The sequence below is a fragment of the Miscanthus floridulus genome, chromosome 3 (genome assembly GCF_019320115.1).
Source record: "Miscanthus floridulus cultivar M001 chromosome 3, ASM1932011v1, whole genome shotgun sequence".
NCBI lineage: Eukaryota > Viridiplantae > Streptophyta > Magnoliopsida > Poales > Poaceae > Miscanthus > Miscanthus floridulus.
Window position 1 is genome coordinate 26022342 of NC_089582.1, and position 12640 is coordinate 26034981.

The 12640-nt window shown below is 45.7% G+C and overlaps 1 pseudogene; it reads right to left on the minus strand.

Moving 5' to 3' along the window:
* Nucleotides 1-711: 711 nt before the first annotated feature.
* On the minus strand, nucleotides 712-11769 carry LOC136543359 (pentatricopeptide repeat-containing protein At5g03800-like; annotated as a pseudogene).
* Nucleotides 11770-12640: the final 871 nt, after the last annotated feature.

The following is a 12640-nucleotide window of genomic DNA, read 5'->3' on the forward strand; positions in this document are numbered from 1 at the left end:
AAGAATTTCAGTACTCAGTAGAGACTGCATGCTAGGGCACACCTTGACATGTGTAACAATGCTTCTCAACTAGGCATTCGATGGTTCAGAAGGGAGGGTAGGAACTAGAAAGTCAACCAATGTCTGAAAGCACGCCATACTGCTTCATTATGAAGCTAGAGATCAAACTTGACCAGGGTTACCATCCTAAAATTATTGATCATGCTTCAGTTTTTTCCCTTTTATGTTTTTTGTCCACTATCCATATCTGACGCCATCTGTATGAACTATTGCTAAATTGGCATAGCCAAAATCTGATCGAGTCTATGACCGAGTAGTCTTCTTCCCCATGGTTTCTTGGAAAAAAAACATAAGAGATAATTTTAGCAGCAATAAACTAGCAAGCACAATGTTCCAAATGAAACATAATGCAAGTAGTAACAGGATCAGGACCTGAGTCCTAAGGATGTCAGAAGTCAGGACCGGACAAAGATGACGGCATGAGGGACAGCGCGGCATCGGCAGGGGTGGCGGCAGGCTGGATGGTGTCGCAGGCGGCGGGGCGGGTGACTAGAGGCTCGGGCATGCCGAACTAGAGTGTCCATAACTGACAATATGAACAAGACAGCCACTAGCTCGAGTGCTAGACAAAGTATCATTCCAGCAATATGTCCATAACTCTCCATGACAAAGTATCATTCCATCTATATGTCCATAACTCTCCATGAGAAACGAAAGGTCAACGATCAACAGTCAACACAAAAGTCAGGCGCTCCCGTACAACAATGTACGTGTGTAACCTGTAAATACGACTCAAGAAGTGGCCATAAGACCTGCTGCCAACGTACCAGCTCCCACAATCAGCGACAAAGCTTTGTTCAAACCACACAGCAGATCATTGAGTCCACCTCTAACTCCCATGACCACTGCTGCAGCAAATGCTTAGCTGAGCTAAGAATCCCTGCGATTGACATTGTGGAAAACTGAGCGACTGAAAGTACTGATGCAGCAAGATGTTTTGAATATTGATATTCTCAAACCACTACTTAAGCAACTCTTAGAAAGACATGCATGTGCATTCGGAAGAGAGTATTGTCAAAAAAGGTCAACCGATCTGCCTGTGCTAAGATAGATTGCAGAGCTATAATTGATCAAACAAAAGTAACAGAATCAGACAGAAAGAGCTCCCATTCTATCATGCTATTATGCTAATTGGTTTTAATAAATGTGTGTGGTTGCTACCTGGTCCAACAAATTATCCCGTGGCAAGCAGGCATAAGCACAACATACATCACGTTATTGATCAGTTTCTAACAGTTTAGCCATACAGGAACAAGTATGTACCTGACAGTTCTGACCAGCCTCAGCATTGTCTTCACTTTGGTTATCTCTCTGCCAGCTGCCCTTCATCCAACGGCCTGGACCTGGAGGGCTGCGGAAATACCTGCCCTATTGCCACTTCCCCAATGGCCTTGGTAAGACAAGCCCCCGAGGAAGTGCAAACAGGAACCTTGCAAAGCGATTTGATAATGCCATAAAAGCAAAACAGCAAAAGTAAGATAACTGAAACTAAAACAAACCGGGTGTTGACCTTTGTACTCTGAGAAATATTTCCGCGTGAATGCATTAGGCACCTGAAGAATATAATAGTGATGTACAAGACCTAAGGACAAGGGCAACTCCTATAGTTCCTAAACTGCAAACATGTCAAAACTGGCACCATTCTGCCAGTCTCTATTGTCTACAGGAACACTTCCCTCCCCTGAAAATGTGGAACCCAGACAGAGTCCCTGACCGAGATCACTTTACCGGTGGCAGCAGAGGCGTGCTCCAAGAAAGAGTGGCAATCCCCGCACATGCGGATGTTCTTCACCACACGGACGATCTGTCCAGGGCCTGCCATCAGAAGGCCATACATTGACGCTAGCTTCACGCTGTGGTACATCAGAAAGTGCCTCTTCTGGTACTCCTCGACGTCGTGCAGGACGAAGGTGGTGTCCGGCTCGTACCCATCCTTTATGCACTCAAGGATCAGCACATCCAGGCCGGCGTATATGTCCCTGGACTGTGGGTGTGCTCTATCCCGTGCGAAAAATGAATGGACCATGTTGCCGTGAAACGTCCAGCTCCTGGCTGGGATCTTGCGCATACCCTTTTCACGCATCTGTAGCCTTGTGTTCTCAGAGGAGTGCCACCTTGCTGATTCAGATAGCAGGTTTGAAGTCAGCACGTATGTGGATGGGTCTTGTGGCTCCAATGCCAGCAGATGCTTTATGGCTCGCCTCCGCACGGCCATGTTGGACTGCTTGCTGCAGCTGTCTAGCAAAGACCGCCAAACTAATGCATCAGGCTTCAATGGCATACCACCTATAAGCTGCTCTGCCTCGTCAAAATGGCCCCAGCAGCCAAGGACATAAACAAAGGCTGCATAGTGCTCCATGGCTGGTTCAATGCCATATGTGCTTGGCATAGAAAGAAAGAGTTCCCTGCATTTCTCTGTGGAGTCTGAGCTTGTGTGACTGCAAGCAGATATGACCAGAAGAAAGGTAATGGAATCAGGCCTGATCATTAATCTCTCCATCTCAGACCATATCTTCAATATCTCATCCCCCTGATGAAGAAGAAGATGGGCAGTGACCATTGCATTCCATGACACCAAATCTCGACAAGTCATCCGCTCAAAGAAATTGGCCGCATCTTTCAACTCCCCGCACTTGCCGTACATACTAATAAACGCGTTACCAACTCCACGAGCGCACAGAAGCCCAGATTTTGCAGCAAAGGAATGCAATTGCTTTCCAAGTTCAACAAAACCTAGACTGCCACGCCCCAAGGACAGCAGTCAACATGAACTCATCGATGAATTCTACACCACTGCTTCTAAACATCTGAAGGAAGGTCGAAAATGCTTTCTCATACTCACCATCTCTGACACTAGCCAGCAGTAGAGAATTCCAGGCAATGTGAAAGCTCTCCTCATGCTGCCATTGCTCAAATAACAGATGTGCGTCTCCAGATCGGCCACATTTGATGCACATATCAATCAACGCAGCATCAATCCACGGACTAGACATGCATCCACACTTGATCACAAAAGCATGAACCTGCTCGCTCGCCTTCCTATCCGCAGCAATAGCACAGACATTCAGCACGCCCGTCACTGTGACAACTGAGATCTCCAGCCCATCCTCCACCATTTGCCTAAACAAACCGAGACCTCGGAGGCCCGCCTTCTTGGCAAACGTGACGCGCACGCCTTCCTTTTTCCGACAAAACCCAGTGAGAACCGCATTATATGTAACGAAGTTCCTCTGCGGCATCCATTCAAACACGTCCAGTGCCATGTCGACGAGACCGAACTCCATGTACCCATTCAGCAGACCGGTCCACGAAATCACGTCCTTCACCTGCATCCTCTGGAACACGCTCACCACATCCTCAACAGAGGCCCCATGCTCCGCGTAGAACCCCCGATGAGCGCGTTGCCCACGCTCAGGTCCGTCTCCAGCCCCGACTTGAGCAACAGAGCATGCACGGCCTCGCCCTGGGGCTGGCCAAACCCCTCGCCCGCCGTGGTGAGGAGCGCCGACAGGGTGAACCTGTCGGCACAGACGTCCCCGCTAGCCCGCATCTCGCCGAACAGCTCGAACGCCTCCTCGTGCCGCCCCAGCTCGACGAGCCCGGCCAGGACGGCGTTCCACGACGAGACGTCGCGGTGGTCCATGCCGTCGAACGCCCTCATCGCGTCCCCGAAGCGGCCGCACTTGACGTACATGCCGAGGAGCGCGTTGGCCACGAGGAGCGACGAGGCGTGGCCGGACTTGGCGGCGAGGGCGTGCACCTGCGTCCCGAGGCGCGGGTTGCCCCTGCGGGCGCAGGCGGTGAGGAGGCCCACGAAGGTGTACTCGGTGGGGAGCAGCCCGTCCGCGAGGCGCATGCGGCCGAGCAGCTCCGCGGCGGCGGCGGTGGCGAAGCCGGAGCCGCCGGCGAGGCGCGCGTGGCCCGAGATGAGCGCGCTGTAGGAGGCGGCGTCGCGCGCGGGCATCCGGTCGAACACGTCCCGCGCGTCGGCCAGGCGGCCCGCGCGGAGGTACGCGCACATGACGGCATTGGCGGCGCGGGCGTCCGGGGAGGCGCCGAGCACGCCGGACTTGACCGCCGCCGCGTGCGCGGCGCGGGGGTCGGCGGCGGCAGCGGCCACCGCGCGGAGGGGCAGGCGGGGAGGGGCCCCATGGGGAGGCGGAGGAGCGGACGGCGCGGGCGGGAAGGAGAGGAAGGTAGGGGCCGGGGAGGTGAGGTGGAGCGGGGCAGGGGCGCGGAGCTAAAGGTGACCCGGACCGGAGGAGCTCCCTCCATTGACGCGTCGCGCGCTGGGGCGTCCATGGAAAGGGATGAGCCCCGGCGTGGTGGGCTTAGTAGGTGGACCGGCCCATAAGACGAAGCCCTGCCCAGCTCCAGGATCGTATTGGGCCAAACTGTTTTCTAGTATTACTTATTAAATACTTAGTCATTTTGTCTCTCAAAAAAATACTTAGCCATTCTGTCTCTCATAAAAAAAAATTAAAGGCGAACTGATCGTAGGTCAGTTAGTGGGTTCCTTGCGGAGCTGTGGTGAAAACCTGTCCACCCGGACTCAAAGAGCTTGCATTTCATTGACACCGAATCAGCATTTTCTTAGAATTATTTCCTGATATCCTCGAAAGGTTTCGTCCAATCCGGTATTCGTGCACGCACTCGGCATGTGCTCTCTGATTTCTCTTCAGTTTTGCATGTCTTCTCTCTACACTAAAAAGCCTTGAAAGGAAGGTTTCGTCCAATCCGGTATTCGTGCGCGCGCTCGGCCAAACAAGATCACCAGGAGAGATTAGATGGAAACACGGATCAAAACAAGACCACCGGGAGAGATAAGACGGAAATAAACTAAGAGAGATAAGCTGGAAACATGTACGCACACGATTGTGCGCTATCGCGAACAGGAATCGTCTGCGTCCCTGACCTCCTACGTTGCATGCCGGCCACATGCAAAATAATACTCCCTCCATCCCAAATTGTAAGTCATTCCAAGAATCTTGGAGAGTCAAAGCATCTCAAGTTTGACCAAGTTTATATAATAAGATAATAACATTTATAATACTAACTAAGTACCAATAGATTCTTTGTTAATTATATTTTTATAGTATACCTATTTGATGTCATAAATCTTTGTAATTTTTTTTATAATTTTGGTCAAACTTGAGAAGCTTTGACTCTCCAAAATTCTTAGAATGACTTACAATTTGGGATGGAGGGAGATTCCAAATCAATCATGCAGAGCCCTTGCATATGCCGCTAACCGCGGGGCCTACACACTACGGCAGGCAAGGATGCCGGTGAGCACTTGCGATTTTCCCATGATAACTTATGAAAGCTAACATTGTTCCGTAGAAAATTAAGTTCAAGAAAAATTACCACAAGATTGCTCAAAAAAATGGTAATAATAACATGTTCGTACTTGTATTATAGTGATAACTTTTTCCCGTTGATTTTGGGCTAGTTTGATGGAACTAAATATCGTATTTCTTTGAGGTCATGTTGCATTCTGAACAAAAAAATGGGGCGGACAAGATGTGGTGTTGCAGAACAAATATGAGCTTTCTCAAAATTTCTCTTTTGGCTTTTATATCAGCGATTTCAAACTTTAGGGATGACACCAACACCAAGACATGACCATTATTCAACGTCACCAGGACACGTCGATTGATCCGGTTACAATGCAAGAGTAGGAGTACTTGAAAACTAATGTTTGCGCCAGACAGCCGCCAGCTGAAGTCGTTAATTAAGGCCCTCTTTGAAGCACAGGAATAGAAAAAACGTAGGATTTTGGTAGAAATACACATATGCAAAACAGAGGATTGAGAAACACAAGAAAAACAAGGAGTACACCCTTTGGATAGAGCACAGGAAAGGAATTGGAAAGATATAGATAAATTATTGTAGTCATACAGAATTGATCTTTAAATGCTCCATTTGCACGCACCCTAAACCCTTTGCATTAGTGGCGACAGGCACATTTGACTCGATCCTACATGAAGGGGATGAGAAAAATGAGGTTCAGCTGGATGTTTCTTTTCCTACAGTTTTCCTTTGAAATGAGAGGCGTAGGAAATTTTCCTTCAGCCTTCCCATGGTCCAATCCTCCATTCCAAATGCATGAACAGTCTCAATCCTATAGGAAATGGAATCCTCTATTTTTCCTATGAAAATCCTTGAATCAAAGGAGCCCTAAACATTTTCGTCAGGAGAAGCAGCAGGACGCCTGAGGGCAGCTCCAATGCAGGCTAACACTGCTACTGGTCTCAGTATAATTAAAGTGAACCATATAGACTAGGAGATATTAATACTATTATTCACATAATGTAAACCACCTTGTCTTTTATACTTGTCCACCTTGCTTTTTTCTTTCACCGTGCACCACTTTTATCTCTCTCTCCCTCTTCTTATCTTGCATGGACCACATTTTCTCTCCAAAGCATATATAGCTTCTGCAGGCAACGATGACACATGTAGAGCACCTACTTTTTGTACAACATGGCATCCGAACCTAGCTGGACCTTAAAGCACTAGTAGAAAAACGAGTTGCAGTCCCGGTTCTCAACCCCCTGTAATCCCGGTTTTGGAACCGAGACTACGAAATCGGGACTAAAGGTCTTAATTTTTAGTCCCGGATCCTACAACCGGGACTAGAGGTGTTTATTGGGTAAAAAAAAGTTGCAGCTATGGAGATTCGAACCTACAACCTCCCACTTCAGCTCTTGCATGCGTTACCATCTCACCTACCACCACACATCTTACTTAGATAAGATACTCTTTCCTTTTAAATTTAGTTTGGAGACACCTTTAGTCCGGGTTTGAGACACAAACCGGGACTAAAGGTACCTTTAGTCCGGGTTGGTGTCTTAAACCAGGACTAAAAGTCACACTTTTAGTCCGGGTTCGTGTTTTAAATTAGGACTAAAGATTCTCGCACTTTTAGCCGTTGGGCAGGGACCTTTAGTCCCGGTTGGAGCTACCAACCGGGACTAAAGGTTTCTCTAGTTCCAGGCGCGAAAAATACCAAGACTAAAGCTAAATTTCAAAATGAATCAAAGGTCGTTTCTCTACTAGTGAAGCCACTGCTAAGTCTACTGGCGGTGGGGTAGCCCTGATGAAATCGCTGGAGGCTCCATACGCAAGGTCAACAAACCGCCCGGTCTCATATTAAACAATATTCCATGTTCCATAAAGATTGTAACCGAGTAAAGTGCAAACAATGAACCCATCGTTCGACCTTTATCTACTAAGCAGAGCTAAGCATCAACTCGAGGTAACGTACACATGCTAGCGTGGTGACAAGAAAAGATATCTGAATTTCAAGACAAGCACCCAGCAATTGATACTCAACCAATTCCTAATTACTTAATTTATTTGAGCAACTCCTAATTACTTAATGCAAATTTCACTACGTAGAAAAAGATTTTTAGGGGCGGCTGGTAACCCTCTGTAGGGGCGGTTTTGTCAGCCACCCCTATGAAAGGGTGGCTAAAAATCACTGATTTGTAGGGGCGGCTGGATATTGAGCCGTCCCTACAAATCAATTTTCAGAAACCACGAAAAAAGGAGCAAAAAAATAGCAAAATTTTTTTTAACCGAGGAGGTCCGCACTATCAGCCACACACACCCTCACTTTATGGTTGCAGCATTTTTTCATGATTTTTGCACACTTTGCGCTAGCCGGGATTTGGACTGGCGACCTCTCTCCATCTCCTCTACCACTACACCTCACATTCACTTGTGTCACAATTCATTTTGATTCCCTATGTAGTATACAAAACTGAGCATAAATTGATTGTTTGAGACCCTAAACTAATTCAAATGAAAAAGTTGTCAACTACAAAGTTTTATAACTTTTCGAGATCTATAACTTTTATTTTGGTAGTTTCTCCATCCGATGTCACTTATAAAATTTGAATTTCAAATTTGAGAAATTCGACCGTAGTTTTCCATGACAAGATGGTTTCAAATGAGAAAGTTATCAACTACAAAGTTTCATAACTTTTCAAGATCTACAACTTTCATTTTTACTGTTTGTCCATCCGAGGTCGTTTAAAAAATTCAAATTTCAAATTTTTGAAAATTCAAACGTAGTTTTTCTTGACAAGATGATTTCAAATCAAAAAGTTGTCAACTACAAAGTTTTATAACTTTTTGAGATTTACAACTTTTATTTCGGTTGTTTCTCCATCCGATGTCGTTTACAAAATTTAAATTTCAAATTTTACAAATTCAAACGTAATTTTCCTTGACAAGATGATTTCAAATTTAAAAGTTGTCAACTATAGAGTTTTATAACTTTCCGAGATCTACAACTTTTATTTTGATCATTTATTCATCCGACATAGTGGTAGTAACATTGTTCACAAATGTTACATATCCCTCTTATTGTTTATGAAACTATAAGAGAGATATGTAAATTTTGTGAACAATGTTATTACCACTTTATCGGATAAAGAAATGACCAAAATAAAACTTGTAGATCTTGATAAATTCTGCAACTTCTCACCATGTTCGCTTGTTGGTTTCAGCCAGCCCAAACCAGCCAGCCAACAGTGTTTTTCTCTCACAACAAACCAGCACCAGCCAGCCCAAATCAGCCCAGAAACCAACCAGCGAACAGGGCGTCTATGTTCATGATTTTTTCATCTGAAATCAATTAGTATTCCAAAATAACGTTTGACCTTCTCTATGTGCTCCTCTAGATATTGTTCCTCTTTTGCCTCTCTCTTTTTTTTATTTTTTAGGCTGTCGTTGTTTTTTTGGGAAATTTTGACTTTTTCTTTTTCTTTTTTTGATATTTTTTCTTCACTTAGGAGCACAAAAGAAGTAACCACAGAAAATATGAGCTCAAACAAGTGAAAGACGTGGCCCGTGGAAATTTCAGAAGACGTGCTCAAAATCGACAAAAAGCTTGTGACCAAGAAAAGATGATCTTGTGACCAGTTTTTGACCAATGCCGGGGATGGACGGATCCAAAAAAAAATTCTGATCGATTTTGATATATGGGACGTCGAAATCGGAGTTCGTATGCGAAAACTAGACCAGTTTTAAGAATTGGCTCTGAATTAGAGGACAAAACGGGAACAATAATGTATAACAGTATTTTCAAGTAGTAAATGATTTCAACTGAAAAAGTTGTCAACTACAAAGTTTCATAACTTTTCGAGATCTACAACTTTCATTTTGGTGGTTTCTTCATCTGAGGTCGTTTATAAAATTTGAATTTTAGTGCTTACTTTTTAATATTCGGCGTCCATTTGTAGAGGCGCTTCAATATTGAGCCGCCCCTACAAATCGGACCATTTGTAGGGGCGGCTGATAACACCGGCCGCCCCTACAAATTCATTTGTAAGGGCGGCTCATTTCACAACCATTTGTAGGGGCGGCTCTATCACCCGCCGTCCCTATAAAAAATTCGTCCCGGTGCTAAAAAAACATTTTTTACGTAGTGTTTCATTGGACTCAGAAGATAATAGTAATTGTAATTAAAAAGGAATAGGTTGGATGCTTCGTGGCTTATGTCAGTTGAGGACTGTCCATTGTAAGTTTGTGTGTGTGGTTGAGCTTGAACGTACTACCGCATGCTCTTGATAAGCCTAAGTACCTCGTCTATTTTATTATGGGCCTGTTTGTTTACCTGGACCAGGCTGTCATGGGGCAGGCTGATTTTGTGCAACTAGCTGTGTCTGTTTAACATGTAGCATACAGGCTTGGCTCTGCTGAGCTGATGTTTGTTTGGCTGCACCAGTTGTTTATGATCACCTTGCACTAGAACTAGGTAGAATTACCACCCACATCTTCATCCAAGTCGCCTCTTCTTCACCGAAACAAGCAAGCAACTGCTCAACCTTCTCGATGAATCCATGACCGAACAAAATAATTAATGAATTGTAGAACACCATGGTTACCATTACACTGACAATAATTCACCGGCATGCACATAAGTTGCATCCGTTGTATGTGATTGCAATGCCACGTCGTCCTACGTTACATGGTTTACTGAGCTTGATTTGTTGGAACTAAATTTTAATCCACGTAATCAAGTTTCACCTTCCCAAATTCAAGTACAGTACTTACTAGAAACCACAAAAACAAGTGAACTACAACCAAACGCACTTACCTGAGGTCTGGTCTTCGTAGACATTTCTACAAACACGCTGCAAGCATGCTCCACCCACACGTCTTCCTCACCGTCACACGCTTGCTCATTCTCATGCTCCACCCAGCTGTGCCTCCGCCTCCCTCACCCGACGCGCCAAGATGGATATGGATACACGCGCGCCAGCTCCAGCCCCGTGCGCAGGCAGTCGCACACGGCGCGCACCAGCGCGTCCACGTCCGCGTCGTGCCGCCACAGCTGCGACGCTCGCGTCCGCCGTCGGAACCTTGGCCAGCTAGCCACTCTCGATCTCTGCTTCTTATTTCTGGTCTAATGCTCTGAATGCTTTTATTTTTTGTCATGGCCCAATGACCATTACTCTGGCCGATGTGTATATGTTGACCGGCCTTAGAATTACTGGATTAGTGCAACCCTATGAGTACTTGAGTGCCGGCTCCAAAAGACTGGCCAAGATAGCAGACTGCACCGGATGGGCAAGTTATATTTTGAATCACGTCGAAGATGAATCACCTATCATCGAACGAGAATATGTGGCTTTTCTGAATATGTGGTTGGAGAAATTCATCTTTTGTGGGACATCTTGTGGTCCGACTTACAATCACAAACTCATGGCAGAGCATCTAGCATTAGGCAAGGATATCCCTCTTGGAAAATATCTGCTAGGAGCTGCTTATCATCTGATATACCAGGTGGCTGCCCAATTATTGAAGAATGAACCAATACAGACTATCAGCGGCCCCTGGTGGCTGATACAATTGTGGCTCAATTTGTACATGCACAAGATGGTGAGGCCTGATCTCAAAGACCTGAGCTTTCCTTCCTCTAATTTTGATGAGGAATATAGAGGCGAAGAAGGAAGAGCTCGATAGTATACGAGTTATGGCGAGGCTGCATCGGCCATAATAATTGACTTCGACGTTGGCCACCTCTTTAAAAAGTTTTACAGAAGGTTTGATGCAGTTGTCCTGACTTGGCTACCTTATAATGAGAATGATGAACTGACTTTTCCATTCAAATTCCGGTTTGAATCCGGCTGTTCGGATAAGACAGCGGCTGCGATCTTTAATTCTTTTATTAAGCCCTGCGTTCTCCCAGCTAAATTTCGTCACGGTCATGGCAAAATGGTTAAAGGTTCCTCCATTCCAGGCAATCCTCCAACCTATGAGTTTTACAACCCTTCTTTTGTGGCCCGTCAGTTTAGCCTCAGTCAACCTCCCCCTTGCCTGTTCTTCAAGAACATCCTAAAGTCGAGAGAGGATATCAGTGATGTGCTAGAAGCTTCCAGAGCCTTTCAATTGGGATCAGACCTTCCTTCCTTTTCCTTGCATGATTGGGTCAGAGCCAATTTTTCTTCCAACCTTTTTGACTCCTGGTGGCAAGAATGGCGTTCCCATCTCTTCTGTGGGCCAATCCATCCTCTATGTATAGCTCTGGACGGGGAATTTACTTCTGACAGTGAGGTAATCTTTCATCCCCTTTTCAGAGAGATTACTTGGCGAATTCTCTTGCCAACTGTTCTAATCGATCTTTTCAGGATATTGAATTCGATCCTCCAAGCCTGGATAGGAAAGGGCATCTTATAGATTACCAACCGTCATGCCCAGTTTCAAGGATGGGATCAACCGCACCTTCTTTGAAGAAGTTGATGAGAACCCCTGTCGTTCCCATGATCGTGACACATCAATCCCCAAAGCGCAAGGTGGTTCCAGGGGCAACTCAGAAGGCTACTATCGGAAAAAGACTCCATAGGACAAGGACATCAGCTGTTCAGGTGAACGATTCATACTTTCCTCAAACCGATGTTCAATTTTCTGACCCCATTTTCTCACAGTTATCGAGCATTGCATCCTAGTCTGCTTTGGGTGCGGGGCTACTGTCTCAGGTGCTTGATTCAACACCAACCAAACCTTTGTCGGCCGATCCTCAACAGGAGCCGATTTCGGTGGAAGTAACCGATGCTTTCACAACGGCAGAAAATGTGAATTTTTCCTTGATGCTTGTCGAAGTGTTTTCTTTAACCTTTTGATTTACTTAGTCTTTTACCCTTTACCTGACCCTTTTACTTGTGCCAGATACTTCTTGAGGAAACACCTGACAGTCCTCTCAGTGACCCTACCGGCGCTGAAGATGGTCTTGTTGCCATCCATACTCAGGCTGTTGATTCCCCAGCCCGGCAAACAACTAATGGTGAGGGAGTTACTTGCTCCATTCGTTTCTTTGCAACAAACATGAATTTAAAATCCTTCCTTGTTATTGCAGACACCAATGCTGAAAGCTTGGAGCCAATTCAACCAGATGTCATCGATGCATCATCAGTTGTTCCCCCTCTTCTGATAGAGGCTATCACAAAGAAAGTATTACATCTTCTTTGTCATCCGCTTTTTGATAAACCGATTCAAACCTCCTAATCGCGTTTTCCTTGTACACAGGCACTCAGTCTTCCAGCTCGGAGCTACTCTCTCGATCTTG